We start from the raw sequence: 27,525 nt of genomic DNA on the forward strand, positions 1-27,525 counted from the left end.
AAAATATGTGCGTGTCTTCGTACAGTACTCACAGTTCTCTCTCATAGGTTCACATGCTTCTCTCTCTCTCTCTTTCATCATTTTCGAAGAACGATATTTTTAAATCACTGTTCTTTGGCTAGGTTTTTGGTTGGGCAGGGGTGCAGATCATTTGGTCTCAGCCATAAATTTGATCAACACCTCAAAATCATTTGGATTGGAAAAGACCTTTAAGATCATCGAGCCCAACCGTAAACTGAACACTGCCAAGTCCACCGCTAAACCATGTCCCTAAGTGCCACTTCTACAAGTCTTTCAAATACCTCCAGGGACGGTGACTCAACCACTTCCCAGGGCAGCTCTCGTAGTGCTTCAACTTCACTCCAGGGTGCTGGTGGCTGAAAGCAGCCATCAGCTTTTGAGAGAAGGGGAGCGCTACCTTGTGAAGGCTCAGCTCTCAGCAGTGGTCTGAGAGCTCTGAGCCGCCAGACTGGGGAGCCTGGGGAGGCAGAGAGAGAGGTGAAAGAGGTTTTGAAATCTTGTGTACTTTCCAGTACAGGAAGCAGAATGATGCTGTCTGTCCAGCCAACAGAAAGAAATGTTGTGCTTTGCCATGGAGAAATCCTGGGGTATCCGTCCTTATGGTGTGTATGGGACAGAGAGAGGAGGATGCACACCGCCTCTAGGAAGTCCTGTTACACTTTTCAGTGATTTGAAAGAGAGAAAGTCACTTTAGTATATAGTGGAAAGAGAAAATAAGCCTTGCTCTAGGGTTCTGGAAATCAAGTGGTTAATACTACAAGAAATCTTTATGATCCTCTTGTAAATCTTGCTTAATTAAAGGGAATATAGCAATTTTAAATCAGCTGTCCCAGGAAATCAACACTGGTTTTAAATGTGTGCAAGCTGAAAACAATCTATGCCAGAACTTCTTGTGCTAGTGCCAGCTAAAAAGAAGAACGAAAGAAAGAATCAAATTGATAGGTTTCAAAGTTGGTAATTGTGCTTAAGTGCTATGCCCGTAAATCACTGAATAACTTTTCCGTTGATATAACAGTTACTGTATGTAAATGTACATACAGTGCCTTTGCAATAATACAAAATACCTGAAATCCTGAGTTCCTTGCTAAGCTTGCAGCGTTGCGGTTGCTAAAATACAACCTGATGTAATGTATTGCCATGTGGCTTAACCTGAGACGATTCCATGAATGTCAAATAATATAATGCTAAGGATATTCCAAATTCATTGAAAACATGATGTCAGTATGTGTGACCTAAACTCCAGAGTAGCATAATGTGTTAAATTATCCTGCTATAGTTCCAAAAAGCTTCATGGATTAAGTTTTTAAAAAGTGCTACTCTGTAATAGTGGGAAATAAAAAAAAATAAAAAAAAATAAAAAATTCTACCTCTTCAGCTTTTTGGTTTACCTTAGCTCCTCCAAACTCCCGTATCTCAAACTGTCTTTATAGTGTGACCGTCCCTGCCTGTGTCTGTAGTCATTCGGGGCAAAGAAAATCTTTGCTCTGAAGGTGTGTTGGATCTACTTCTCGGTGTGACTCTTGACACCTAGTTGCATACTCCATGTCATCTTTCACTGCTGATCGCAGAAAAATTTGAAAGCAAAGATTAAAATCAACTTATATTCCTTTTTATTGGTTTTATGTGTTAGTCTTCTCTACTCATAAATGGCATCTGGAAAGCATGCTACAAAAACGCATTTCTAACAAACATATTGGCATAATTTATACAGAGATGGTAAATAGTCTGCGATTAGTAAAGCTCAGGACTGTGGGGTTCAATGAGTTTAGAAAACTACTGTGAAATCTGGCGGCTTTGAAAGATTTGTGCCCTTCAACTCTTGAACGTAAATTTAGTGTGTTCATTTTTGTGACCTGTGCCGCAAGGGCGCAGGCTACCATTCAGTGTGTGATTGCACCGAATTTGGAGTTTGCTCTGGGACTTGTATTTGGACTAAGACGATGAATAAAACTGATAAAGCAGAAAGGATAGTTTACTCTGTGCTGTCAAATTAACTCTGCCGCAAAATGACTTGGTTACATCAAGTGGGAAGAAATACTGATAGAAAATATTTCAGTACATGGGTATAATAATAGTTCTTGATGGTAATACAAGGAATGTTAGGGTAGAGTATTATTTCCGTGCAGGCGAATTTGTATTTTCTGTATTTAAGGTTTCTTTGGAAGAATAAAACAGAGGTCTATTTAAAGAAAAACCTTGTTTTAAACTGCTCATTTTTATCTGCTGCCTAAAATACTTGAAGGTGCTGAAGTACAAACTTTTTTTACCCCACTGTATTTACATAGCGTACTTAGTTGGGCTGACCTACAGCAGTTACAGACAACTGATTTGACTTTTTCTACTTACTACAGTTCCGTGTATGTTTTCGGATCAATTCCTACCTTGAGTAAATTTACACTGCTTTGTTGTGAAGCCTTCATACGCAAGATGAGGATCTAGCTGCATGAGTAGATTCTTAATTTTGGTAGTTTAGCAGAGGACACGTTTATAGTTCAAAAAATAAATAATTCAGAAGCCTGTATCTGGTTTGTGTTGACTATTTGGAACCCTACTTAAAAATTACTAATGCAGTAATTTCACTTAGTAGCAGCTAACTATTACCTACGTGAACTTCTACAGCATTACAACTTTTTTAGTAATGTTCATATTCTGTATCGTGGCTTGGTTAGGCATTTCACATTATAACAACACATTTCAAGGTTAATTTTAATAGTGCTTGTGCCGGCTCTTTGAAAGTACATCAGGCTTGCTTTCTAAATCTCCTCTGAAACTCTTGTTTTGTGTGTAAGGTGAGTCACTTTCTCTTGCACCAAAACTTTAGATGAGATACATGTTACTGGAAGTACTCAAGAACGTAACTCTCAAAAAGATTGTAGCTACTGGAGTTGAGGAAAGACTTGAACGCTGTTATTCGTACCTGCTAACGCAGAATGTCAGGAAGAGTATACTGACGTATTCCTCATTTAATGTGTTATGAGGCTACCGGACACTTTGGATGCCATAGAGCAGAAAACTCTTTCAGTTAGGAGGAAAGTTACGTTCATTTCACTTGCATTCAAGCCAGCAGTTCTACTGGAAAAAGCTGTTTTCTTTAATGGGTGGCTCAAGAATGGGCATGATAAAAGTGATGAAGCCATAGCTGATGCTCTTTGGGTTTTTTTAAGCCGTATCATCATAAACACATGCTAACCTATGGTCTAAGATGTATTCTGGGGTTGTTAGGTAAACATTAGGTAATGCTTCTTAAATATTTCATCTCATATAGCACGATAAGGGAAATATTTTGTGCAACTACTTAGTATCTTATCACTAAAGATTGGGGTGTTAAACTAGCCACATTAGGTTGCAGAGATCTCGGTTCACTGAGAATTCAAGGCATTCTCATCTGTTTTTCAGGCCATCTTGACATTTTAAAAAAATTTTTATTGCCCAAACTTTAAATTTTTCCATCTGTTCTCTGAAATTGAGCAGTAGCTAAAATAGGTATTTCCTAACGCATCAGTGCACATTGCCGTTTTATGTAATACCTTAATTTTGTGTCTTTATGTGTGGTATGACCATGTTTTTGTTGACATCCTCTTACATTAAGATGAGACTGCAAGTCTTGAGTTCCTCAGGTGAGGGTCCTGTTCATCGCACTTGTTGATCATCTTGTTAATCCAAAGTGATGGTGAAGGAGTAGAATTTTACACGGTTATTTTAGGTCCCAACTTTCGTTTACATGTTTCCACATTCGCACGTTCAAAAAAGCTGACTGAAAATTTCCTCATTGGCATAAATACTTACTGCCATCCGTTGAAAAATATTTTATAAATCTAATCAAATTCTTTGTGTATGCAATTACTTTCAGCCATGGGTGCTTTTTGAAGGCAGTGGAATGATTCAGTTACTTTGTCAGGCATGCACCTGGTTGGTTTGGATGAGTTTTTAGTAGTTCAAGCTCGAAAATACCGATATATAGGGGAGGCTGTCTCAAGGAGCATCAACTTTACATGTGTTGTAAGGTAAGGAAGAAGTATCTACATGAAGTACATTTCCAGACATCTATAGATTCTGTTTTCCCGATGAGGGAGACAGTCCATAGGGCCCAGTCGGTGGCTTAAGTTCCACCTGCCGTACTCTGCTGTCTCGCCACTCTGCTCCCCGCAAGGCTTTAGGTCCAGGCAGTTGGCAGATCAGGCAGTCCAAATAGCTGGACCTGGCATGTTTGGCTTATAACCCGTCAGACCAAGGCCACTGAGCACCGCTTCCAAAAATTTGGGAAGTGTACTTTTACAGCTGTACTCTTACAGCGCTTTGGTCCTTAGGCTTCAGCTCACCGTTAGAATCTCAGTGCTTGGTTTGAATAGAAATCTTTTTATCTACCAGATCAGTAGTTGCCAGGGGATCTGATTGTCCCATCAATTTCAATCGAGCGTAATTCAGTAGGAATTTAAAGTTTTTCTCCTTGAATGGATGTCTCGGTACTCTCTTTGGGAAATGAATTCTGTCATCTGGAAGCTCCCATTAACTCCTTCCTACCAGCCGCCATACCTTTGAATCAGAGAAGTTTGCAAGTACGGAAGAGGAAGCAAAAGCTTCAGGGGTCAGAAACTTTCTCTTCTATTAAGCCTAAATCCAGATAGTGTAAAAACATGCTAAGAATGGAGGAACTGGGACACTTATGGTTTCTGTGAAGAAGGAAAAAATCCAGTAGTTAAATTAGACCAGTTGACACCATGTAATTCACTGTTCCTAGATCCATACAGAATTGTAAGGCTATGCTGCTATTACACTTACCTTTTTTAATTATTAAATTAAGATAACTTGCAAAGCATTTAAAAGTGTTTAACTTCTTGTTAATGACTGGAGGCCTTAAAAAATTTAAGTCTTTTGCATTGTATATTAGAAGTTTCTTTGGCTTGAAAGGGGTTTTTTTTGGTGGTAGAGAAAATTTTACATGAAATCTTATAATAAAAAAAACAAACTTACATGTAACCAAGTTGTCTGTTGACTATTACTGAGTCTTGTTCTCGGATCCTTTTTCTGTGTGCTCTGCTGATGTGAAAAGCTGGCTAACATGAAGCTAACAAAATTTGTTTGTTAGCTGCTCTAATGCATGAAATACTTTTCTTGATCTCTGTATGACAGCATTAATACAGCTATTCATTGAATTGCTTCCCGAAAAGCATTTTAGAAGTAAGAAACCTAACGCACTTCATATTTTGAATTTACATCGTAGATTTTGGAATGTAACAAACTTGGAGAAAAGAGTTAAATCTGGGTTGTTTTTTTTTAAAGGATTTGTTGTTGTTGCAATAGCTTTCCATCTTCAGTCCTTCAACGTGTATTTGTGTATTTAACTTAAAAAAACTGTTTTTTACCTACTCCTATTATTGATTTACTGTCAAACACCTTGACAACTTTAAATGCTTGCTTTTACTGTCCCCTCTTTTTCTTGTCTAATAATGCTTATAGAGCAGACGTGGGATAAAAAATTGCATCTAGGTTTGTGGAAGTCTTGAGGGGGAGTGGAGTGTGTTTTCATGGGGGGATTGCTAAGGCAATTCTTTCTAGATTTGTTTTCATCTTCTTCCCCCAGAAGCTATTCGGTTATCTAAATAAACCAAAGGGATAGTAAATTTATGATGCTGTGTAATAAGTTTTTTCTGAAAAATTATTACAAGTTTTTAATGATGTGATGTTTCCTCTGGTTTTTTTTCATTTGCAGTTTGACTAGCTTGACTATGACTTTGTCATACGTTGGCACCCTTAACTTTTAGCTTGGGAACCCACCTTGTTCTTTCCTGTTGGTGAATTGCTCAGAGTAAAAACAACATAAAATTCTATCAAATAAAAATTATCACTTCTGTTTTGCATAATAAAGTGTGCAAACCACACCAATAAACCAATTACACGCCTCTGTCCACTCATTATTCCTGAGCCTGCATAATTCTGTATTGCAAAGGTACCGCATTAAAATAGGAATTGGAAGATATAAAACTTTTTATTTGTAGTGATCTGCAAATGGAAAAAAGTTACAAACCAGTCAAACAGCTGGTTTTGAGTGCAAAGGTATCGGCGGCTATTTATGCAGTGATCTGGGAATTACTCTTTTTTTCCCCCGGTGATTAAGAACTATGTTGCAAAGGTGCTTATTGCCTCCCCGGTAGCTTTACACCGACACTCTTTCACTATTGCAAATGCTGAGTACATGCTTGAGTATCTCTGTTAGGATATTGAACTAAGTATCAGAATCTAATTAACTTACTGCTATCGGATGACTGTTATGATCAACTTGCTGTAGGAGATGTTTAATGTAATCCTTCGTCTGTGTCAGCTGTAGCTAATACTGCAATCATCGCCACTGAATTTGTTTTATATTTTTTTCCAATCACAAACTGCTGCAATGAGACAGCCTGCCAGAAAGTGAGGATGGCCTGGTGTGGCAGAAAACACCACTGATGCCCAAGTCCCAAGGCAGCCCTACCTGCTACCTCCCTAAAACTCTTACATTAGTACTTACAACCTCCCAGCTCACTGAATACAGCGGGATGGCATCCTGCTTTAGGAAATAGGCTTGGTTTTGGTCATCCTGATTTTTGCGACGTCAGGAAATCCGACCAGTGACCGAGGCTAAGTCTGCCAGAGAGACCGTTGTGGATTGCTTGGTCATTTGCTTGGAAATACTCTCTCCTGTGGCTGAAATCTTACCTCTAGGGAGCGGGTTCTTAATGGTGATGGGGAGATGGCCACGGGAAGGCAGTGGGACTGCTGAGGTGCAGCCTGCTGCTAGGGAGAGCAGTTCCCTAGTGCCAGCCTGGAAGGAAGCAAGGAATAGGTGTGGATTAGGAGAACTGTCCTCGTTCTCGCTTCACATGCATAAACTACCAGCTTAGGTATTCGTCTGTTTTTACGCTTTTAACTGAAGAAAGTCTTAGGTGACTAGAAATGCTTCCATATCCATCGCTTGCTTAAACTAGCCTATGACCATACCCGTCAGTGATGTTCTCCGCCAGCTGCAGCTCTCTCTAGTTAGCTCTAGCGTTATCAACAACCTCCCTGGAGGAAGGTGCGTGCTTTCCTTATTGTGCTTCTCTAGCCTGGGTGAGGGCTGAGGAAATACACTGGGACAAGTTTTCCCCTGATAAGACTTCCCAGAGAGATACTAAAGAAATGGAGAATCATATGTGGGGGATGAGTAGCAAGAGAGAGTAAGTTCAGCTGGTATGAGGGTCGGATATGCTACCGTGTTTAGGAGAGGACTTGAGCGGGAGATGAGGAAGAGTTTCAGGACTGTACTAAGGGCAGGTTTTCTACTTGATACGTTGGGGGGGGATTAGATCCAAGAGCAAAAGTGTGGTGAGGAGACAAAAAGGTGGAGGAGCGAGAGGGGTTGTTGGCGAGAGAGTGCAGGAACCAGCTTTCCAGCAAAAGCCCTGAAGGCATCACGGCTGCTTCTGCCAGAGGGGAAGAAGGGGAGACATGCAAGAGGATTTGTGCTTTACTCCTATGTCAGAAACAAAGGAGAGGAACTGAGGTATACCCACCGAGCTCGATGAGTTCTCTAGACATCCCTTCCATCGTGTGCTCGAGAGCATGGTTTTCATGGCCTGCCCAGCACGGCGTTCTCTGAGTCGGAAGCTGGAAGGATTCTGGCAGGTTTGCAGTGCTGACTGCTGACCCGCTCTGCAGAAACCTTTCTGAGGGCAGTCCAGAGTTTGGACTTTTATGAATGGCTTTCTCATTGACCTTAGGATGTTTCTGTGCACTGCAGTCATAGGCTATTGTCAAATCACTTTTCCATGGATAAAAAGTTAAAAAATTTTGCTTTAGTAGTAATCAGATTAAAATTATGTTTTCCTCTTGCCATCTTTCTGTGCCTTTTTATTTGATTCTTGGATTAGGATTTTTTTTTTATTATTTTGTGTAATTACATAATGTGCATATTGTATATTTATATAGAGTATTATATAGATATTAATATTTTTAGATTTCAGTACGGATTGGTGTTCAAAATGTGGTTTCAGGGAAAATTTGCTCTGTCAAATTCTGCAGTGAGGATAATTATTTTTATGATCATAGCGGTGGCCAGAACAATACATGATGTATGTATCAATAATTGCCCAACATCACCATAAAGCTTCCAAATTAGTAAATACATTAAGACATCGTGAGGTCTTAGATATGTTTATATGTTAACTATTGTCTGAGGCATTTTTCTCATCTCTGGCCTTTTCACAAACTCATAAGGCTTCAGAAAACCTTGCAACAAAGAAGTGAGTTTTATTAGCCTTTTAAGAGGATGGGTACTTTTTTGTCCCCCCAGTGACATTTGGTACGTTTGTCATTAAAGCAGCTTAATGTTATTTCACGTGTCTGTCTGGTTTTATGCTACTTGCAGCAGGAGATACATATTTTTAAAAATCAGAGGAATGTTTGATGACTTAGTACCATAGTACTTAGAAATACCTTAAAAACAGACTTCATAAAATCTATCGAAGCTTTCTGAAAAATCGTTTGATCCTAGGCTAAATTTTTAGAGAATTTTGATCTCTATCTATGAATAAATAAGATGGATATTTTTAAAATGATCAAACAGATTCAAATAGTAGGGCATTTTATATAAATATAGACTCAGTAGTGATCCAATGTGAATTATATTAAACTCGGTGGGAAACCATCTATTAACCTTAGCAAGAATAGAATTAGAATTCCAGAAACTGAATCCTGCTTTAGGAGTCCTGTGTCAGGGGATTATTAAAATACCATCCTGATACTTTATGAATGAATTGGACAATTAGTAGTACTAATTAGTAGCAACGTCAGTTTGAAAGAACTACTTAGAGGAAGCGCAATGATGAATGTTCCTCGCCGGTGAAGGAGGCAGCCTTCAGCAGGCATCATGGTACGTGCTGGGTAGTGAAATGAAATTCCTTCGCTATGTAAATTTATTGTGAACTTTCCCAGCCTTTCCAGTTTCAGGCGGGATAACTGCTGTAGTACACACTGTCCAGGCTTTTCTGTAGCACCACAACATTTAACACCTTGTAAAGCGCTGCGGAGATACTGAGTAATGAAATCTGTGTGTATGACGACTTTGGTTATCATTTTACTGGGAGATTAACACCCTCTAGCCATAGAGGGATGATAGAAGCAAAGAATATGGAAAGTGTGAGTGCTACGGTGATGAAGTCGCTCACATCACTAAATAAGCAAAGAGTAAAATTTGACATGAAAACCATTGGCTCTGCAGTCAGTGGTGGTGAAAGCTATTCCCTGACCTTCCTTAAGGTAATTCCTCTTTAAAAAGCTTAGTGATGAGAGAATTGTGAAGCAACAATCTTTTTTTTTTTTTCCTTTCCTTTTTCTCTTAGTTTCTTTGAGTTTCCAATTATCTCATACCTGAGCAGTAACAATGAAAAAAATATTTACATGTGGCGGTGTTCGTGTACCTGGGTGGGTTGATTTCTTTCTATGTGAACTTCAGATGTACAACATAATATTTCAGATTTAGGAGAAAACAGATTTCTCTGACACCAGCATTGGTTGTAGCCTGAGTCCAGACCAGAAGAAAATTGATGCAAAGAGTCTGTGCTGGACGCCAGTCATTGAGTCCTCCTCCTGTCAACTGCGGTGGCAGCATTTGGCCTACATGAGAGTTGAAAATAATCAAGATTTGCCAGTTACAGAGAATTGCGCCAAGAATTTTTAAATAAGAAATAACATAGTTTAGGAAAGTTTATGTTATTTTCTTTTTGGAGGATTTAATTTTAAACAATGGCATACTGTCATGTCTAAAAGAAGACATTTTATTACGTGATGATAAAGTATCATGAGACAAAAATATAAACTGTTGGTGTGCTTGCTGCATTAAATTTCTTCTTTCCTAATGAGTTTGAGGCTTTGGATAACAGTTTAATCTTAAAGACCAGGTATCCTTTTTTTCTGCTTCTTATGCTGTTGGTATATTTATTCAGTTATTTGTACAGTGCTTCAGCTGCTTACGCCGTGTTCTTAGAGGAATGGAAAAGCTTACAATCTTGGTGTCAACACAAATATTTTTATATAAAATAATCTGAATCATAACTGGTGGGTTCAGTTAGGCCTTATCTGTGAAAGAAGAGTTCCAGCACGGTGTGGAAGCACACGAGCAGCTGGAGGGACAGCAGGAAAGCTGGGCAGGAGGAGAGACTGGTTCAGCTGTTTTCAGGGCAACATTTGTGCGTCCTCTGCCTCATCCATGTCAAGCATTAAAAAAAGAATGTACGTTAATGTAAAGAAAATGCATATAATGTTTGTAACTGGCCTTTAGGCAATTTGTAAATATGCTTTTGAGACTCTGTTTCTGCAAGTCGAATACATTACGAAGTGCAGGAGAGGTTAAAAGTCATAATCCAGGACTACTGACCCCGCTGTCAAATTCTCTTTATTAGTTTCTGATGTCAAGATGTGATGCAGCAAACAAATGAAGCTGTGTACAAATTCTTTCTTTTCATGTGTGGGAGAGAAAAGGGGACTGTATGCACTTGCTGATAGTGGAAACAACATCCCTATCAAAAGAAAAAAAATATTTTTTTTTGGTCTTAAAAACAAAAAAAGGTGTGTGACTATTGCCAAGTTTTGTGGTGGATCTTTCTGTCAGCAGATGACATCTGAGTTTGCAGTTGGTCTGGTGGGGACCCCTGGGCTGGGAAGACGATTGTTTCTCTCCCCTGTTGGGGTTATTTCATCAAATAATGTGTTCACTTTTGCATATTTGTATTTTGTATGTTAAGGCTTCACATTAGCCATAGAAATCAAGAAGAAAATGGATTAACATCGTCCTCTCCTCATTAGGATGGCTCTTGTACTGATAGCTGGCTCTTACACACCTTTTGAAATACCACTGTGTTTCAGGTAGAGACAACCACAGGAAGAATTCAGTTATTTGTTAGTTTACAGTAGTAATGACTAAATAAATTTTTTTACTAGTTCATTCTTTTGTACCTCTAACAACGTTTGTTTAGGAAAAAAAAGGAGGGAAAACACAAATTGGTATTATACAGAACTAAAATTGTTTATCATCTCAGTTCTCATCAGTTTCACAGTTATCTCTATATTAAATTAAAGATCAGCGAAGGAGAAAAGCAGATTACATTTCCATTGTGAGCTAGAAAATAGAAGTGCGTGTACAACAGGTATGCAAAGTAGCTAATGGAAATAAATCACAAGTTTTTAAAATGCTGTGTTACAGATGAATGAAAACAGTTTTTAAATTATTCATTAATTTTTAATTCTAAGATGTTTTCACAAAACCAAAATAAATTGGAATGCACGATTATTTGAGAGAACCTTCAGTTTCCATACCTTACAGGTCCAAATCTCGAGTATTAACTTCATCAAAATATCAAGAACAAGGAAGCAGAAAACATACTACTGTTTAATGTACAAAATACAGGCAAATGCTTGCCATAGCAACCAGCAGTTAGGTGAGACGAGTGCCATGGCACATGGGCCTGCACTGTGCTTACCTTTTTATTACCCAGGGTTGTACATGAGAGTGATTGTCTTTATAGTCGGAAGCTGAGCTGTTTGTCAATTTGATTGTTTTCGTTCAGTTTTTAAATTGCCGGGTGAAGATTGCATGTATGCTGTTTCTGAATAGAAGCGTGCACCTTTCCTGTCAAAACCAAGGCTTTTTATAAAATAGAAGTCTTTTCATGGTTGTAAGATACATTATTAGTACTTGTCACTTTCTTTATGAAAGTATCAGATATGCAGGATTTATAGGATTGAGACTATTGACTAAATTGATGGCTCTGATTTTCTCCTCTTTCAAATTACAACTCCATTTCTTTTTTTTTTTTTCCCTGTAACTGGAGATAAAAAAAAAGCTAGTATCCCTTCTTACATCTTCTCTGTTCAAAGCTACATCCACTCAAATGACACTGCTGCAAATCTGTGAAAAATACTTGTATGTTAGCCTTATAGCTATATATCACATACGTAAAACAAATATGTTAGTATGTTAGCCTTATAGCTATATATCACGTAAGTAAAACAAATGTGTTAGTATGTTAGCCTTACAGCTATAGCTAATTTTTAAATTAGCTTCTCTGAAAGACCTGCCTGTTGTTATTGTATTTCTTTTAGCTTTAATGTTTTTCACTTGGTATATTGTGTTGTTAGGCAGTTAAAATGTGGTTTTGAGATTTATTAATATGGCCAACTTGTTGTCATACAAGAGAACAGTACGCTTGGAAAAGGCCATATGTTCATGCAAAGGTAGTCTTGGAAGGTAGGATATTTGCTTCTTGTTTTTTTACGTCATCTGTTATGTTTTAACTTCATTTTCTCCAGATACCGTGTCTAGCAAATATACGGATAATATATGTGAATTCTAATCAGTAAGGAAGCAAGATTATTATTTCCAACAGCGTTATGATGACTTTAGTCAGGTACTCAAAACAGATTTTTTTAGACATGCCTACCTGCTCTTTGGTATAATAACAGTTAAAATTTAGAATTGGGATCATACGTTTTGAACGTGTAGACAGCTAAATATTACTTTTATTTAAACAATGAAATATACTGAGGTCCTCCTATGAAAACAGGAGATGAAAAGATATTTTCAATACTGCAGTACTCCAAAATAAAATAAATGGGCAAACATACTGAATTTACCCAAGCACTTTGGACTGGCATGAGCCAAATTCACCACTGCTCTTTCCACTTAGTTACTCATTCCTGTCCATGTGCCACTCCTTCCTAAGCGTCTAGTCCAGCACAAGCATTCCTCCAGCCACAGAGATTAGGGAACCGATCTAGGTTAAGACTAATCCGGCAGAAATACACAAATCGGCTCCCTTATTTGATTCACCGGCCCAGCGTTAGCCTCTGCGGAGGAGAGGGAGCAGCACCGAACTGCAGTGTCTGGCCTGGAGCAGGAGGAGCCTTTCAGCAGAGGGGCTTGAGCTGTGCCCTCTAACCTGAGGAAGGGGCTACACCTCCGGGATTTCCTCCTCAAGAACAGTCCCAAGTTCCAGGAAAATGAAGAAGTAAGGAAAAAAATCTGGTGTCCCCATAGTTTTCAAGCTTTCTGCTGAGGAGCTAACAGAGCCCTGATTTAAGCCAGGTCTTCTGGATTGATCGAGGTTCCAGGTCTACGTTGGGGAAACCTAAAAATCCTGTGATCCCTGTAGTTACTCCAAGTATAATCATGCAAAGATATTTTCACCAACTCTTTATACTGGTTTTAAGAATAAAATTAAATACAAGGCTCTGGTTAGGCTGAGTTCATGATTCTCCATCACATGTTGAAGTCACAGAATTAGTTGTGTGTTTGTTTTAGGGGAAAAATCTACAAGGTGTTTTAGGGAAAAATGCCTACAAGTCTAAAAACTACTTTCAATGGTATTTAAGCTACTTTGGGTTTTTTATGTTAATTTATATATATGTGTGAGTGTATATATAGAGAGGTATGTATATAAATTAGATATAAATAGGCAAAACTGGGCATCTTTTTTACAATTTGAGTTCTCTGAAGTTTTATGGTAGATCTTCTCAAGAATATCTCATTAAAAGTCCTTTTATCCATTCTCCAGCTGTGTGGGCTCTATTTCTATAGCCTTAAATTCTGTAGAAGTGTAAAGCAGTGGAGGATATGGCCAGAGTTGGACCCTGCCCTTGGACAGTGGGGTATTCTTCTCATTTTGTGTTTATGGTCAATGAAGAAAGAGGAATCCTTCTAGAGGGCAGTTCAGAATACAGCTGTATTTAGGATCAGATGAGATTAATTTATTTTCACTTTGGACTCTACCTTTCTTCACTGACTACTGAGAGCGCCTAGGTAAACTCACCAGTTTTGTTCAAAGTTTGCTTTTCTGAATGCGCCCATCATTTTTGTGTGGTGAAGCAGTCTGTTAGAGAAGCCGTGCAGTCTACGTGAAGCGCAGGTATTGATAACTTGTCCTTCTGCAAATCTTGTTTTAGTACAACGTGTATTTTATTGCAGGAAGAAGAGGCTTTATCACAACAAAACGAGCAAAGAAACATAAAGTCTTGAAGACACAGCACTTCTCTAATTCTTTCCAAAAGTTCAGAGACCCACCAAAACCTGGTGGATTACCTCCACCAGTCTTCCTGATTTGAGGTAGGTGAATTCTCTCTTTGCCACTCTTTCTCTTCCTGTCACGTATATATGGATACTAAATGCGGTGATTTCAAATTTTGAAATCATTTCTCCTATTTTCTTTGATGTGTCAGAAAATAATGGTGGGCTTCCAATAGGCTGGTGTTACAGGCAGTGTTGTTTATCTGGTGGTAATGCAGTGTCACCACTAGAAATTAATGATACCGTGTTTATTCTTAGTATTATGGAAGACAATGCACTTACTAAATATCATTTTGTGTGACTTTTCCACTTAATAAAATAAAAATAGCAATTATTGAAAACAAAATCAGACCAAATCAAACTGGATGCTTGTAAACAGGTCTCTAAGCTTTTGTCATTTTTTTCTAGCATGGAGCCCATGGCTCTAATTTGGAATATACGTTTTTGGAGGAGCATTTTTCAGTTATGCTACAGGGTAAATGGGAAGAATAACCTGAGAAACAGCCGATAATAAAGTTGATTGGTTTAGAAGAAATAAATTTAAAACCTACCTGAAGAAAAAAGAGAATTGGCTGACTGCCATTCTCTTTCACTAATCATTTGTGACAGCGCACAATTGAAAAGTTATTGAGTTTGTTTCTGTTTCTGGAAGATCATTTTTTGGTATTTTTAATTTTTTTTATGAAAAGTAGAGTATCTTTAATTTTAGATGCATCAAATACCACAGTTGTAAGAATATTGTATGTATCTTAAGAGATTAGATGGGGACAGGATTTTTTTAATCTGTTAGCACAGACTTGTTATGTAAATAGAAAGCTCACAAAGCAAATGAGGCAGCACATGCACTGAAAAAACAGATGTCTCTTCCCTAGAAATACATTCACCATTAGATTCCTGCAACTTGGTGAGAACTCATTGGGAAGTTTATTGTTACGGATATGTATGCAATCGAAAAATAAACATATTGTAGTCACTGTGTAAGTCCTGTACTTATCTCTGAATGATAAAAATAGACTGGTCTTTCCGCGCATGGTGCAGTGCTATTTAATAACAGCTAGGACAGTCTGTGACAATCACCTTCTTGCATTAAATAGCAGATGTCAGAAGTAGAAGTGCTTTTTTCAATGTCGAGTGTCCATTTTTTTAATTGAAAAAAAAATCCTTTGCAGTTTTTTTACAAACACTTATTCTTAATTCTTCATCACAAAACCTGGTAGTTTCTGATAGGCAAAGAAAGATGGGAAGGCTGGTTAAAAGGAGAGTGAGAACAAGGCTTTCAGGAGGGGAGAAGCAATGCAGAGCCTATTGAATTAGCCACAAAAATTCTCTTGGCTCGCATATAGGAGCCTTTTGATTATCGCCGGTAGTCTATGCTTAGTATTTATAAAACTGTATTCTGTAGCTGGTCATCTGTCTCTGTGGTGCTAGTATTTTGATGCTAGTAAGTTTGTAACTGGCATATGCATAATTAAGGTAATGTCTGGTTTTTCAGCAGAAAATTTAATTACATCTTTGCTTACACGTTTCCATTTCCGTATGCTCAGTATGGACAATTCTTATCATTACCTTATTGTTACTATTTTGTTTAGATATCATAAGTTAAAAATCAGGTTATTTATTTGAATTCATTTTAATAACGCTTTTCTGTAGATTTCTTGAGGCTTTTATTAGTAGCTTCTTTTACTGATACTTCAGTCTTTAGTACTGTCCACATGACCTAGTTATTTTAAGCCCTAGTATGACTTAGGTTTCCTTCTTGGGCTATTTCATCCATCTATTGAAATTGTTTCCAGTAAATTAGTTTTACAGTGTTTACTGTGATTAGCATTATACGCTCAAGGGAAGTTCTTCATAAAAATGTCTCTTATCAATACTTTCAATGTGTTTAAACATTAATAAATAATTTCGTCTGAAGAATGTAATATCTATAGTGAAATTACGATCTAGAATATATTTGTATGCAAATTCTTTAATGGTAGGTTATATCATCTTTCTATTTGTTTTGTTACTGTAAAGATAAGCTATGTTGTGAAGCCATGGATTCTTATTTATCTATAATTTTATGATTAATCTACGTAAAATGTTCATTCTTTGAAATATTTCATGCAGCTTATATACAGCGGAAACAAACATTTCTGTCATTTCTACAATTGAAGAAGAAATTCTTATGTTTAAATTATGCCATTTATATGTCAGATTTTAAGACTTAGAATTTCTGGGGTAATTTAGAAAACATTGGCATTCAGTTTCTTGATAAGCTGAAGCTAGTAGCTAAAGCCCATTCGTAAGAGCCTGACCTTGCGAGTCCTGTGGATGCTTCACAGGAGAGAGTTCAGCGTGTCTCAAACTCCATGAGATTTGTATCGTTCTCCTTTCACGGTGCGTCTGACTTCGTTGCGAGTAACCTTTACTGCAGCTCTGTCCATTGAATACCCCAATTCTTCACCTGCTAAAATGCAGTATTTTTTTCAGTCATATATATTCAGTGTTTAGAGCCCTATGACTCCTTGCATTTATAAACTCACAGTTTTGTTTGTTCGACAAAGTTGCTTAACCCTTTCAACTAAGGGGAAGAGGCTTTATTTTACTAATAACAATAATATTCATTTTGTTGTTATGTATGGGGTGGTTTTTTTTATTTTAATCATATTAATAATACCTATGGACTGGATGTACCTTGTTAGTATTCTAGATACAGAAAAACGTTCAGTATTAAGAACAGGTAAGCCCTGTAATGTTCAGAAGCATTAAACATATAGTGCTTAAACATGGAAGCTGTCTAGTGGCCCAGTCTTTGAGACAATCTAAATGTATATTCATAATTTTATAGGGGCGTAATTTTCAAAGTCATACTGGTTTTTAGCAAATTAATAATTTTTCTTCTAAGTAGTTTGCATATGAAAAAAACTGTTTGCTGAAAGGCTCTACTGGGTCGGTAAATGCAGTCTGAAACAACCAAGACTCTTTGGTACCCATTTTTACAAAATGCTGTGCCCCAGTTTTGCCCTTAAATTGGGAAGATGCTGATCAACTGATAACTCCGTTAAATTACTGGTACTAGTAAAGGCAATGAAAGCCAAACAGCAGATCATCACGAAGAAAGCAAAAAGGTTTTGCTTATAAACTTAACTAAGATATTTTAACAATCATAGTAAATACTGTATTTGGTACTTGCAGCCAATGTACTTTATGTGACTTAGGTGCCTATACCCTGTTTGTTTGGCTTATCTGAAATTTTTCATTCACATTTTGTATCAACGGGTTTTCTGTTAGGGGAGAAGGTTTTTCAACAACAACCAAGACCTTTACTATGATGACAAATGGCTTTAAAAGAGATTCCAAATATGTGATCTGTAAATCGGAACAAATTCATTAGATTTTCTGTAGGATTCAAAAAGCATTGATTGGCTATGTTGCATCTATTTTAATCGAGGATTTATTTCTTTAAAAAAAAAAACTAAAATCCCCAATAATTCTGAATTTGTTAAATGTGTATTTCTAATCCCTAACTGTGCCCTTACTGAGTCCTCAGGCTTTCAGGTATAATGGTTTAAAGGCCTACATTAACTCTTTTGGATATGCCTTTAACCTAATGAGCTCCAATCCATTTCACCTCTAAAAGAACTAATTAATTGACTTAAAGTCCTGCAAAGACTGTTAACTCCTTTCAGTGTCAGAGAAATTGAAACTGGCACAATCGAAGCCTAACTAACTCTGAGCCAGTGGAGGACTGCAGGTACATTTTGGTGGCGATTCTGAAGGAAATGGCTCAGTAACAGGCAGATGTTATGGAATAACCCAGGTTCTGTTTCAGGTGGGGGTTCACCAGTATCTGTGTACCTGTGCAACGACTAATTTAATAGGTCATCCACCGTACTGGTGAACCTTTTACATAACCAAGGCCATTTGCAGTATCGTAACTCTTGAAAGCCTAGACTTCTTGCCTTTGTAGTTGAAGGTTTTTAGCATGCATCAGTACAACTCAAGTTGTCTGAAGAAGTGACCTTTTTTGTATGCGTACTAGTTCCATCATAAAAATCCATATACTCATTTTTATAGAAATCTGCTCACTCTTCTGGACAGTGAACCACCATAATGTAGTAAAAGGTATCTTTTTTTTTATCAGTTCCAGTCAGAGCCATCCTACCCTTCTTTAAAAGCAAATATTATTACAGTTTATACTACAAAGTAATTGGATAAGGGCTTACAAAGCAATCAAGAAAAGTGAAATAAAAACATTTGGCTCATTCTTTAATTTAAATAATGCAACTGTCTCAACAGATGTAACGTGGGGTGCAAGAGTTCCTCAGATGAGGGGTGTAGTAAGACAAGGAGCCAGCCTCAATGGACATAGCCCATTATCGAGATCTAAACAGGAGACTGTCTAAAGCAAAGCTGAAAGTGCGTCAACAATTTTAAGAAGCCTAAAGATCCCCAAGGTAACTAGAAGCAAGACCATGAGGAGTAATGTAGGTAAGTATTCAAAAGTAAATCAATGCATTTATTAAGCTGAGAAACTTTTGATTTTGATAGTTTTATGCTGTGGTAGTAAAGTTTGTTACAAAATGTATTTCAAGTAGGATAATACAAAAGATTTGAGCCAATGTTAAAAAAAATTAGAAGAACAGCAGACATCTTCAACATTTAATGGTGCTGAAGTAGAAAAGTAAACAATTTAGCAATTCATATCTGTGTACAAGATAGACAGTGCACCCATATGTGGACCTTTTTAATAACAGAACAAAGAAGAAAAAAGCATCCTTGACCTAGATTTAACAGATTGTATTGAAACAGCATTTGAAGCACAGTATTTTAATGGTAAGAAAATTACCGTTTTGTGACAGTGTGATTCATATGGAATATTAGTCATAATTGGTAGTAATATATTTTGACATAATTAAACAATAGAACTCCAGTTATCTGTATCAGAAAATATGCAGCACCATTCTTGACCTACATTATATTGTAGTAGCAAAGCGTAGCTGCCTTGCCCTGAGATGAAGCCAGAACTTTACAGTAAAATGTTAAAATGAAATGCTCTTATTCTTATACATTTTCATAATCAAAATATAAGGTTACACCATGTCAACAACCAGCAGATGGAGAAAAAGAACGTCCTAGGAAGCTCAAAGAACACACTAGGAAACTGAGCTATAAATACCAGGCTAATTCCATAGCTTTAAGATTTCTCCAAAGCTTTTTTAAATCCCTCCAGAAAAGACTGAAGAGATCCCTAATCTGAAGTGCCCCAGTTGAAGAAATGTGTACGTTTTTATTTTTTAAATAAAATTATGTCAATCTACAATAGATTGTTTGGACATCTTAATGAGTCAATGTAGTGTCTTTACTGTATTTGTTGCATCAAAATAAGGTTTTTAAACACATTGGTACATTTTCATTCTTATCAGTACTTTCTTCTTCAGAGAAAATACAGAATTCTGTCTGATCACCTCTGAACCGATGTGTATAGTATTCCCACAGAATACTTGATGTTCGCAACTCATTTTGAATCTCTATTTTTTAGAGAGCTGTCCCTTTCAATAGAGAGAGCTAACAGAAGAGCAATCTTCTTTGGTAGGATTTTATGAAAATTTGGAAGATCTTGTGATATTTTTTTCCTTTGCATTTGTAAATTGTACCTATGGAAACTAATGTTGTGGCTATATTTCAAAATATTTGTTTTTCTGGCTTCCATACTTAATAGTCTAAATTCTTGAAAGCAGGCTTTGAGATTTCATGGCGTTCCAAGGAGGATGTTATTCTCATGTTGTAATTGAATTTGGTGAATCTGCGATGTGAACAGGTTCTAAGACAAGTGTCTGTAAGAAAACCTGGTTTGTGAGATAAGCGAATTGTTGAGTGTGTAAGTGAAGGGATTCTTTTGTCCATAATGTTGGATGAAAAGTTGATACGCTTGTATTACTGAAGCACTGTGTAATGTTTCCTGTGGAAGTTAGCAAAACCAGTAGCTGGGGATGTCATGAGACAGAACTATCACGTAACAGTAGAGTGATACCGGTTGGAAGGGATATCTGGAGGTCACACAGAATGGCTGTGGTTGGAAGGGACCTCTGGAGGTCATCTTGTCCAATTCCCCTCGTCAAGCAAGGTCACCTAGAGCAGGTTGCCCAGGATCATGTCAAGACAGTTTTTGAATATGTCCATGGATGGAGACTCCACCAGCTCTCTGGGCAACCTATGCTAGTGCTCTGTCACCCTCACGGTAAAAAAGTGTTTCCTGATGTTCAGACGGAACCTCCTGTGTTTCAGTCTGTGCCCATTACCTCTTGTCCTGTTACTGGACACCACTGAAAAGAGCCTAGCCCCATCTTCTTTGCCCCCTTCTTTCAGGTATTCATACGCATTGAGAAGATCCCCCCAGAGCCTTAATTTTCCTAATATGTATTCAAAACTTTCCATGTTGCACGTGTCTGCTGCTTGTCCTTTAACTGTGGGTGTCGGAGGAGATTCTGGCTCCATCTTCTCCTTAACCACATGTTAACTAGTTGAAGACATGTTGTTGTTTAACCCGGCAGGCAGCTAAACACCACACAGCCGTTCACTCACTCCCCCCCCTCCCAGTGGGATGGGGGAGAGAATCGGGGGGGGGAGTAAAATTCGTGGGTTGAGATAAAGACAGTTTAATAGGACAGAAAAGGGAGAGAAAATAATGATAATAATGATAAAAGAACATACAAAGTAGGTGATGCACAATGCAATTGCTCACCACCCGCCAACCGATGCCCAGCCAGTTCCTGAGCAGCGGCCCCCCTGGCCAGCTTTCCCCCAGTTTATATACTGAGCATGACGTCCTATGGTATGGAACATCCCTTTGGCCAGTTTGGGTCAGCTGTCCTGGCTGTGCCCCCTCCCAGCTTCTCGCTGGCAGGGCATGAGAAGCTGAAAAATCCTTGACTAGTGTAAGCACTGCTCAGCAACAACTAAAACATTGGTGTGTTATCAACATTATTCTCATCCTAAATCCAAAACACAGCACTGTACCAGCTACTAGGAAGAAAATTAACTCTATCCCAGCCGAAACCAGGACAAGACAGCAGTAAGATCTCCCCTAAACCTTCTTTTCTTGAATTTCTCCTTCCATAAGGATCTCTTCACTCCTTAAAAATGTCTCTTACTTTCTGCACTCATGTTTTGCTTGAGAATCAGAGTCGTAGAATCATTCAGGTTGGAAAAGACCTTTAAGATCATCAAGTCCAACCGTTAACCTAGCACTGCCAAGTCCATCACTAAAACATGTCCCGAAGTACCACATCTACACATCTTTTAAATACCTCCAGGGATGGTGACTCCACCACTTCCCTGGGCAGCCTGTTCCAATGCTTAACAACCCTTACGGTGAAGAAATTTTTCCTAATATCCAATCTAAAACCTCCCCTGGTGCATGTTTCCTCTTGTCCTGTCGCTTGTTACTTGGGAGAAGAGACCGACCCCCACCTCGCTACAACCTCCTTTCAGGGAGTTGTAGAGAGCGATGAGGTCTCCCCTCAGCCTCCTTTTCTCCAGGCTAAACAACCCCAGTTCCCTCAGCCGCTCCTCATCAGACTTGTTCTCCAGACCCCTCACCAGCCTCGTTGCCCTTCTCTGGACACGCTCCAGCACCTCGACGTCCTTCTTGTAGTGAGGGGCCCAAAACTGAACACAGTATTGGAGGTGCGGCCTCACCAGTGCCAAAAATGCATTAAAAATCATACCTTTTTCAGAAACTTCTGAGTTTCCATTGCATGTTCCTTCTACAAGAGGAAGAAAACTGGAGAGCCGGGGCGGGAAATCACAAATCTTCATTCGTAGAGCACTGGAAATTTTTTCGGCGTGTATAGTACCAGTGTCTGACACAAGACTCGGTATGTGTTCACCGTCAGTGAGACCTTAGGTAGAATGTACTTTGCGGCACTGGACACTGGCTTTTAAAGAAAATTTGTATTAGCCAGAAGAAGACAAGCAGAGCAACAAGCTAGTGACAGATTTAGAAAGCAGGACTGTTAAAGAACAGCTGAAAGGATTGGGATTGTTTATTCTAGGAAAAAAGAGAACACCGTAGGATGGGCATAAGGCTTTAAAAAGATAAGAGGTTTTTATAAAAGCAATGGTGGCAGTTGCTCTGTAGATTTAAAAAAGAAAAAAAAGCAAGTTCAATTTGCACAAAGGATAATTTAGGATAGATGTAAAGAGAAAACAGTCCAAGCTTTTTTGTTTTACCTCATATCTGACTGCAAATATGGATGAAAAACTGGGATATTTTACCTATAACTGTCATGAAAACTATGATAGGAAATTTTTAAAAATGCATAAAGAAGCAGCTTTCAGAGACGATCTTGGTAATTTTGACCTTCCGCCAGTGGCAGTGGGCTGAGCAGATTGCTCTCCTGAGATCCCTCTTCAGATCCTCAGTTTCTGTAATTCTGTCAATTTAATTGCGGGATTAGCTTTGGTTTGTTTCCCTGCAAACTTTTTCTATTACTGATAATATACTTCAGTTTAAGATATGTGGTATTTAAGGTCTTTATGTGCAGCAGTTTTCATTACAAAAAAACCAAAGACCCTTTTTTCTTAAATAAAATGCTTTGAAATGCTTTGCAAAGCTCTTATTTAAAATGGAGTGAAATTCAGGTTTAGCAACCTTTGGAAGTTTGCCACTGATTTCCTTGAATTCAGATTTCTGTTGAGACGGTAGGCTGAAGTGTAGCATAAGAAATAAATACACGCAAAACAAACGTGGGAAGCTATCGTACCTGTCTGTAGCTTGAATTCATGTTTCTTAGATTTTTATGCCAAGAGTTTATGGCATTTGTTCGTGACACTAATGGCTTTGTTTATGGAGGGTTTTTTGTGACAGAATATATTTGTGTTACTAAATGAATTTCTTTTGATCAAGCTTTAAATATGTTGCGATGAAGAGCTGACTAACTGATTCTTTGCCTACGTTTTTCCCAATAGCTCCCTTTTTGGAGCATGGTGCCAGAACATGCTAAATATCTGTGTTACATCCCTACAGTCTGCATTTCCAGAGACATGTTTCAAGCCTATTCAGAGAATAAAGGACTGTTTGAGTTTTAAGTTAGTATCTGGCACAATACATTGTCCTTCGATTGGGATGAAGTAGTGCATTTTCTAGGTTTTCATCTTTTTTTGAGCTTTGTTCTTAAACTCTTGGGTGTACTGCATCCTTAAAGGGACACATGGTTTTAATTTCTGGGTGCCTGTGGTCCTTACTCTCATTTTTCTTTTCTCTGGTTTGACGAGCTGGTGGAATTCTCTTATACTTGTCAAGCTTGAATGTGATTCACCCTTTTGTTTAGTTCCTTCTGAAGAGAATCAAACCTTTTTTTTCTAGCTTAGCATATGTGAATTCTATTGCACATGCAGTGAAATCAGGTTTTATAGTGCATCAAGTGAGCAAAGCCATGGATACCTGGCAGGACAGAGTTGAGCATCATTACCAGGTACCATCTTGCTCTACATTAAACCTAACGATGTCGTGTTTGGATGGCAAAACACCTCCAAGGAAAGTTTCACAACCCCTGTACTGAAGTGGAGAATAGATTGCTTTTTATTATCATAAAAACAAATGTTTCATTTTCTAGGAGCCAGACTGCAGTCTTCACAGTTTATTGGACAACGAAATTTATCCTTATTAAGGTGTCAGTGTGAATACGTCTGATAATTGTTATATAAAAATTCAAGCCAAAAATACACAGACGTTAACGTTTAGGTACTTTGCTCATTTTAGTAGGGTAAAAATACCCTGGCTTTCTTAAAAGTAAATCTCTGAGTGAAGGCGATGGGACGGCCAGACAGGAAAGAGGTTTTTCACTCATGAAGCACAAAGTCGTATTTGAAACTAGTGGCGTGTGTACAGTTGAGTACTTTACCATCTTTGTTGCCAGAATCCAGATTAAACTTTAGTAGAGTAGATTTTTTAAAAAGAAGTTGCACATTAGCATTTTCTTAAATATTAGATTATTTTTTTCTGCGTTCATGACGTTTTATGGAAATGAAGTGTGTACAAAGTATGATGTGGAAACAGTTATTTCAGTTTCAAAGGAGGAATAATATTCTAAGAAACCTCTCTGATTAAGTGTTTATAAATATGAAGAAATAATTAAGAATCATTTAATATTGAAGTCTTAACCTCATAAGTGGACTGTATTGCTTGCTATTGCTTATCTTCTGTTTCAACTGATTCTTTATTTTTCAGCTTGGAATGAACAAGATGAACATATCCACCTTCAGTCTAATGCTTAATGAGGAAAAAGGTCAGGCTTTTTTTTTTTTTTTTTTTTTTAATCCTGTGGCCTACTGTTAATTAGTATATTAAAAAGTACTTTATATTTGCATTACTTATTTCATAGATCTTAAATAACAAACCAAATGTGATGTTTTAATAGGAGGGTGAGAAAGAGTATTTTTAAATCGAATGGTATATTCATAAAACAGCTGACTCAGACCAGTGTAAGTAGAAGAAGCTGCTATAGAAGGAAAGGTCATGTATACAAATCTTCATAGATATTCATTTAAAAATGATTAAACTTACAATTAATGGACCTCTTGTATATCAAGAAAGAAATATTTGTCATAATTTTCATGGAGTGAAAGCATTTAAAAGGATTAAAATCACCCACTTTTTTTTTTTTTTTAAATATCCTTGAACTTCTGAGTCCTCTTTTAGAAAACAGAGAGAACTGCCTATCTGTTAAATAAAACAGCTGTGCCAAACTCTCCAAATACTTACACATTCAATTAGTATATCACTGAAAGACAGTGAGTAATAATCTACTAATGACAGAGATTCATCTATCATATTGTACAGGTTTGTAGCATACCAGATTTCAAGAGGCAGCCCAAGCTCTCAAGCACTATTACATTTATGCCAGATAAGGCTGTAGAGTTTGCATTAAGGTGTCTGAATAGCTGATTTTTATGTTATCATATTTTTTTAATATCTTAAGAGTATTTCATGAGGGAAATTGCTGAGTAGAGATACATAATTCAGTAAACAATTGAAAAATAAGACCTGGAGAAAAAATGCCGTGTGTCTAAAAATAGTATAGTCATGTGACTTATTACTTTGGCATAAAAGCATAATTTAGAGGTTTAATTTGCAATCCTCCTATGTTTCTGACATTGTCTTGCATAGAAACTGAATCTGAATTATTCAAATGATTTAAATATTGTCGTGTCCTGAACTCCAGGTGTCTAATACAAAGGATTTTATACAGTTAATTGAGGCCTCTGCATTTAAGATATGGGAGTATGATTTTCATTTTTACCATTTATTGCTTAATTTTTGATATTACAGTGCACAGTTAATGGAGATCTGGGGCTAATCTGGTAATTGTTACGCCAGCCTTCCACCATATTTCCAGCAATCCAATTTTTTCCTTTTTTTAACTGCGTATCTAAAATCTAATTGAGTTTTCATGTTCAGGTTTTGAAATAGTTACATTTAAATATTCTTTTCTTTTAAAATTAACTTTTTTGTTTTCACAAATTTGTATTTCCCTAGTAACCGGTAAGTCAATAATGTACAGCAAAGCTGTCAATTAGCACTGACCGCTTACAAATAGTTATTATCTATTTATTTTCTGCATCTATTTATTAGATACCTTAAGAACATTCTGTATCAGATGTTCCTGAAATTCATATAATCTTCCTCATAATACCGTTACAAAAATATATTTAATAATTTCAGATTTTTGGAAGCCTGAAACATGAGAATTGAAAGAAGTTTGTTATTTGTTTATTCCTGTGCTGGGATCTCCTTTTGAAGTAATTTCAACTTTGGTCTGAAACTTTAAAATATTTATCGCTAAATCATTTCATAATAATCAGTGTGTTGCTATTAGAGTTTTAAGTTTATGTTAATTTTAACTTCCTTATCACTTTTTCTGACAACTGTGAATGTCTGCAGTGGTCATTTTCTAATAAATGTGTGTTACGTTAGCAAGAGTGATCCCACTGTGACAAAGCAGATTTTTCTATCTTAATATCCTCTTCTGTTGGGTCAGTTGGTCTTGGAAGGTCTGAATTCTCTCTCTTGTAGGCGCAGATTGCTTTTTTTCTTCCACATTTTGCGGTCATCTTTTTTCCTTGACGTGGAGTCATGGTAACTTTCCCTGATAGACTTTTCGAGAGCTTGATAGTTTCTTGTAGAGCTAACAGAATCTCAGCTGGTCAGTGTTATAACCATGAAAGATATCTGAAGCCACAAAGAATTAAGATGTACTTGTGTTTGCTCCAAAATACTAAATTCTGGAAAAGCATTACATCAACAAAATCAAAATACTCTAAGAATTGTGGCTTTCTTACAGCAAGATAGGTTTTGGAGGAGACAGAAATTCCTATTCAAAGAAAGCCCAAAAAAAGTGGCCTTCCCAGTTGCAGAACTGATGATGTATCATCACTGCGTCATGAAGAAAGAAGAAAAAGAACTGTAGAACAGCTGTTCAGTAAAAGAGTTCAAGTATAATTTCTCTTTATATTATAGAAAGCTTAGACCTTTAAATTCCTCAGCTAGGAACCTCACTATGCAACTCCTCCCTGCTACGCAGTACTTTTACTTGCTTTCTTGTTTCAGAAAATGAAAAAATAACCAGTTTGTATAAGATTGTTTTAGCTTTATGTCTGCAGATTGAAACAAGACCATTGAAAAGTAAATGTATGAATGGCTTTTGGCCATTAAAAAAAAAAAAGAGAAAACATCCAAGTCCAGGTTTGCTTTTCCTAGATTTGTAGGTTGCTGAAGATGGGCATCGTGTATTAGACAAGTTCCTCACTTCCTTATACGAGTTCTGCTAAAGTGACAAAGTGGGTGTAATAACATTTCTTCACTTCTTATTAACATGTGGGTTAGTAATATTCTATTTCATAGTATTCCCTAAGACAGGTTTTGATAATGGTGACATGATTCTTACCTACAGAATAACTTGGTTGATTTAAATTGCATACCAAATATTAGTCTTAATTTTTAAAAAATCTGAGTGCTTCCATTATTTTGACAGTAAAGTAGGCCTATCTGACATGCACACAGTTTTGACCTATTTCCCTTGTAAAGAAGAAAATTAATGTGGTGGAAGGCCTGAAAGAGCATTATGACTCTGTTGTATTCTTGTAGGGACTTTATCGGGTGACCATTATATTTATTAAATTCTTATTGAGTAGACAGAGCTGAGGTTTAAAAAGAAAATCCTTTTGTCTCCTGCCATCTTTTTTGATTGTCATGTGGCTCAGTTTTGCTTTTTGTCAAAACCCTCTCAGAGATGCTGTGTGTATGCATACGTGCACACGTGTACACAAAGGATGGACTTTCTCCATTCTTTCATTGGAAGTGAAAACCTCAATTGCTCCCAACTCCGGGAGTTACACAGATAGATGTGTTAAAAGGCAGTCATACTCTGAGCAAGTTTTGGGTT

The 27,525-nt window shown here is 37.4% G+C and overlaps 1 protein-coding gene across 5 annotated transcripts in view; it reads left to right on the forward strand.

Annotated features, from left to right (window-relative positions):
• MBD5 (methyl-CpG binding domain protein 5) overlaps positions 1 to 27,525 on the forward strand; it is a 152,141-nt gene that overhangs the window by 69,318 nt on the left and 55,298 nt on the right. For all 5 annotated transcript variants that reach the window (XM_076343140.1, XM_076343139.1, XM_076343141.1 and 2 more), the window contains exons 3-5: positions 13,997 to 14,134; positions 18,377 to 18,568; positions 24,312 to 24,369. The gene's annotated coding sequence lies outside the window, so the exon portion shown is untranslated. The remainder of the gene's footprint in view (positions 1 to 13,996; positions 14,135 to 18,376; positions 18,569 to 24,311; positions 24,370 to 27,525) is intronic.

Source organism: Aptenodytes patagonicus, chromosome 6, assembly GCF_965638725.1.
Source record: "Aptenodytes patagonicus chromosome 6, bAptPat1.pri.cur, whole genome shotgun sequence".
NCBI lineage: Eukaryota > Metazoa > Chordata > Aves > Sphenisciformes > Spheniscidae > Aptenodytes > Aptenodytes patagonicus.